This window comes from Microtus ochrogaster, unplaced genomic scaffold (assembly GCF_000317375.1).
Source record: "Microtus ochrogaster isolate Prairie Vole_2 unplaced genomic scaffold, MicOch1.0 UNK47, whole genome shotgun sequence".
NCBI lineage: Eukaryota > Metazoa > Chordata > Mammalia > Rodentia > Cricetidae > Microtus > Microtus ochrogaster.
The window spans coordinates 1,065,145-1,069,566 of NW_004949145.1; the positions used below are offsets into that span (position 1 = coordinate 1,065,145).

At 52.2% G+C, this 4,422-nt stretch overlaps 1 protein-coding gene across 1 annotated transcript in view; it reads right to left on the reverse strand.

Annotated features, from left to right (window-relative positions):
• Positions 1–206, reverse strand: part of Znf667 (zinc finger protein 667) — a 21,081-nt gene extending 20,875 nt beyond the window's left edge. Inside the window, exon 1 of the mRNA XM_005369288.2 lies at positions 85–206. The gene's annotated coding sequence lies outside the window, so the exon portion shown is untranslated. The remainder of the gene's footprint in view (positions 1–84) is intronic.
• Positions 207–4,422: the final 4,216 nt, after the last annotated feature.

Genomic DNA, 4,422 nt, shown 5'->3' on the forward strand with positions numbered 1-4,422 from the left:
CACACACACACACACACACACACACACACACACGTCAGCAATCATTTCCACGGAAACCTCGCTCGCGGTCAGCCAGTCCCTCACCTGCCTCCCAGCTGTCCTCAGCCTCACAGCTGCCACAGAACTGCCAGCGACTGAGCCCCCGCGCCTGCGCACTCGCCGCCCGGACCCGCAGGGGTCCCCCTCCGGGGCTGTCCCTCCCTCCATCCCGCGAGCAACACGTAGAGGAGTGTGGCCCCGCCCCCGAGGGCTACCCCGGGAGAGCGGAGCCACGCCCCACGACGCTCACGCAATCAGAGCCCGGGAGACAGAGCGAGGCCACGCCCCTCACAAATTTGCACAGCGCGCGGGGAGAGGCGTGCTCTTCTGCGGACCCGCGTGCGCGCTCCCGCCTGGCTCCGGGTCGCGACCCTGCGGCGTGCGTCCATCCCGGGTGCTTCTCCTCGCAGCGTCCCACACCTCGGGCGCAGTGGGTCCCCACGCGCATCACGCCGCGCGCAGTCGCGAGCTCGCACCAGCCAGCCTCCGGCGTGACATGCCCAGCCCCTGAGGGAGGGGCGTTTCCGTCTCCGTGCCCGCCTGTCTGGAAACCTAGTGACCCGGGGCGTGGAGCGGGGAACGGTGGTGGACGCGGAGAAGGAAGAGCGTCCCGCCCTGGAGTCCGGTTGAAGCTTCTCCTAGCCGAGCGCGGGAACTCCCGCACAGCTGACCATTGCTCAAGGCCTTACTCCTGCCCAAGCTGCGGACCTGAGATTTTTAGGAATTTCCGTAGAAATCCCACTTAAAGGAGAAAGGCCCGTCCTAAGCCTCTTGAGAAACCCTAGTCATTTCTGGTTCTCTCTTATCAAATCATAACTCCCACCCAAGGCACTTCCGGAGCCACCTCACACCTCACCAAGGTGATCCTTTAGGACACTCTTGGCTCAGTGACTGGGCAGACCCGACACCAGACCCTATAGCTTCCCTTAGCGAGAACACAGCCATTGGTGTTCGCACAGGAGAAAGCGTGGCAGCCGCACGGTTCAACACTTCCACACTTCCCGTGAACACACCAAGTGCCCAGAGGAAAGGAAGTGTCAAGACCCACAGCGGTGAGCATCAGCCGCGACATCTGAACGGTCACTGTGAGGAATACCGTTCTCGAATACTGTGATTTCATTTCACAGACGGGAAAACAGGTTCAAGCCACCACGTCCCTCACCTGAGAACCCTGAACTGGATACTGGGCGGGTGCGGGGGTGGGGTCACTTAAGTTCTACACAGCATTTCTCCAAAGAGGAAACCCAAGAATGGGGGTACAGGGTGGGAGCCCCAAAGAAGAGGTGCAGCTCAGAGTCTCACATCCCCTTCTAAGTTCCTCCATCTATCCAAGGAGTGAGGCGGGCCATTATCTGGGAGATTAGAAAGTAGGCAGACTAAAGGTTGCATTCACTTCCCAGTGAACGGAAAAAAGAAAAAGAACAAAAAAGGAAAGGGCATAACTGACTGCTCCTGGTGTGGTGGAGGTGAAAGTTTGTGTAGATAAAAGGGAGTCAGAGGCAGGGACATCTGGGCGAGGCCAGGGAGAAAATGACCCTGAGCTATGGGAGAAGGGGGAGGGGAGAGCCAGACTAAGAGGCCAGGAGGGGAAGGGACGAAGCAACCAAAATGGTTGGATTAAATAGGGAAGGTTAGCTGGGAGATGGGCAGCCCAGCCCCTGGGCTGGAGAAGTTTATGGAAGAGCGCAGGCTGTACCAGCCAAGAGGACCCTGAGACAGGTAGGGACTGAGGGACGCTGGGGGAACCTAGCGGCCAGGTCCGCTCTGATATGCTAAGTAGGCACCTCGCCGCGTGTCCCGAGTTTGGGACCTAACACCCAGGAGACCTCTTGGGACCTGAGGAACAGACCTAACATGCCTCCCGTGTCCAGACTAGCCTCTCCTGTCTCATACCTGTAACTTATATGACACTGCCCAGTGCAGCTGGCCCAGACTTGAAGACCCAAGAATTCCCCTGAATGAGGAGACCACACGTCTCGATGCGCTTGCCGCACTCTGAAATGTGCCCTTTTGCCTACTGAGGATGCAAGGATACGAGGTTTGGGAAGGGGTTTGAGGAGAACGTAGGGGGCGGGGAAAAGAGTAACACCATGAAAAATAAAATTGTATGAAAAAATACCAAACAGTGACTTTGAACTATTATACAGGAAAAAATAAAGCGAAGAACGGAGGAAAGAAATAAGAAAATTGAAAAGGGGGGGGGAACCAAAGAGGAAGCAAGCAAACAGACCTCCCCACCAATCGCAATACTGCTTTCGCAACTCCCAACCCCAGAGCTGGCATTTCTGTTTCCAAGGCAACCCATCTAGTAGACTTGGCGTGGCCCAGCGACTTCTGGGTATTGTAGTTTCAAAGAAGCAGAGAGGCGGGAGGTGTGACGGTCAGTAAAAAAGAAAAAAGAAAAAGATGAGGTGCGGCTCAGAAGCGCCGCGTCAAGGAATGATTTGGGAGATTGAAAACACTTTCCAGATATCCTTGAGGTATGATTTGTTAGGAACGAAAGAGGAGAAGAAACGGGTCGGGGCGCAGGTTCTGCAGCCTGAAGTCGTGAGACAGTGCCGCCTCGCGACAAATGTGAGCACAGCAGGTCCTGGACCTTGGCTGCTTCCCCTGCCCAGGCTCCCAAGTCCGGCCAGAGAGGCTGACTCCACCTAGGATTCTCATGGCCTTCGTAGAGACTGGGTGGTGGGAGTGGGGGTGCTATTTGTGCAACAGTAATGTATGCGCAAGCCTTCACGTTGTGCCTGGCTAACTGCTTATAGTAAGCGAGCGGAGCGCACCAAACGGTGCATTCACTTTTTTCCTCCTCTAAATCTGACAGGAAACCATACTCTTGAGGCAAACTGGGTCGTTGAAGGCTCTATGGAGCATCCGTTCTGGTCTAACTTGTAACTTAACAAGCGCTGCACACTTATTAAACGTTCAGTTAGTGTGGTTGCCAAGGATACAGTAGTGAGTAAAAACAGTATACTGCCTACAACCTTGAACCTTACTTTTTGTTTTTGGTTTTTGTTTTGGTTTCTCTGTGTAGCCCTGTTAAACTCGCTCTGTAGACCAGGCTGCCCTCGAACTCAGAGTTTCTCCTACCTCTGCATCCCGAGTGCTGTGATTAAAGGCATGTGCCACCACCGGGCTGCTTTTTTCCCCAAGATTTTATTTTTATGTTATATGTGTAAGTGTTTTGCCTTCACAAATGTTAAGTACACCACATGTTTACTAGCAGAGACCAGAAGAGGGCGACAGATCTTCTGTAACTAGAGTTATGGATAGTTGTGAACTTCCATGTGGGTGTTGGAAACTGAACCCAGTCTTTTGTGAGAGCAGCCAGTGCTCTTAACAGTTGAAGTGTCTCTTCATCTGCTTGTTTTTGTTTTAGACAAATTCCCATGTTTCCAGGCTGGCCTGGAACTCACTCTGTAGTCAAGAATGGCCCTAGACTCCTGGTTCTCCTGCATCTATCTCAATACTATCTAGGATACTGTCTTGATACTATGCAGAAATGGGTTCATTTTCCCTGCCAATTAAAGAATTAAAAGATAGGAAATAAAGGTGGCACACACCCTTAATCCCTGCACTTGGAAGGTAGAGGCAGGTGAACCTTTGAGTTTGAGGTTAGCCTGGTCTACAGGGTGAGTTCCAAGGACAGACAAGGCTACACAGAAAAGTCCTGCCTCAAAAAACAAAACAAAAACAAAAAAAGGGGGAACTAGAGAGATGGTCCAGTGGTTAAGAGCACTGGCTGCTCTTGGAGAGGACCAGTTTCAATTCCCAGCACCCACATGGAAGCTCACAACTGTTTGTAACTCCAATTCCAGGGGAGCCAACAGTCTCACACAGACATTCATGCAGGCAAAACACTAATGCACATAAAATTAGAAAAAAGGGAGACAGGAAATAGGTGTTACTGGAAAACATGGGCATCCCATCAGAGCAATCATATACGGGGGAAATCGGGGTTCGGAAGCCCAGTGTCAGAGAGTTTGAAAATGTACTTGGGCTTTGCCCAACACCTGAAAGCAGGAGAATACAAAAATAGGCCTTTCTGCTCTATCTGAGAGCCAGCAAGACTGCTCGATGGATAAAGATGTTAGCTGTTGTAAACTGATGTCCGCGATGCATGCACACACACTGACTCAGGAGGTAACAAATTTTTTTATTTAAAAATTATAGATGATTCTTAGCTGCCCTCCACCCTGTGTTCATTTGCTGTGTTGTGTGAGCAGAAGAAAGAAACCCTTAGCCATTACACAAGTGCAATTTCATTAGAGGAACAGGAAAGAAAGGCTAAAAATGGTCCCGAGGAGAAGGTGTGGGCAAAAGCCCTGCAGAGGCTCATTCCGCTCCCATGGCCCTCGTCTCACGGCACGGCCCTCTGAGAGACTT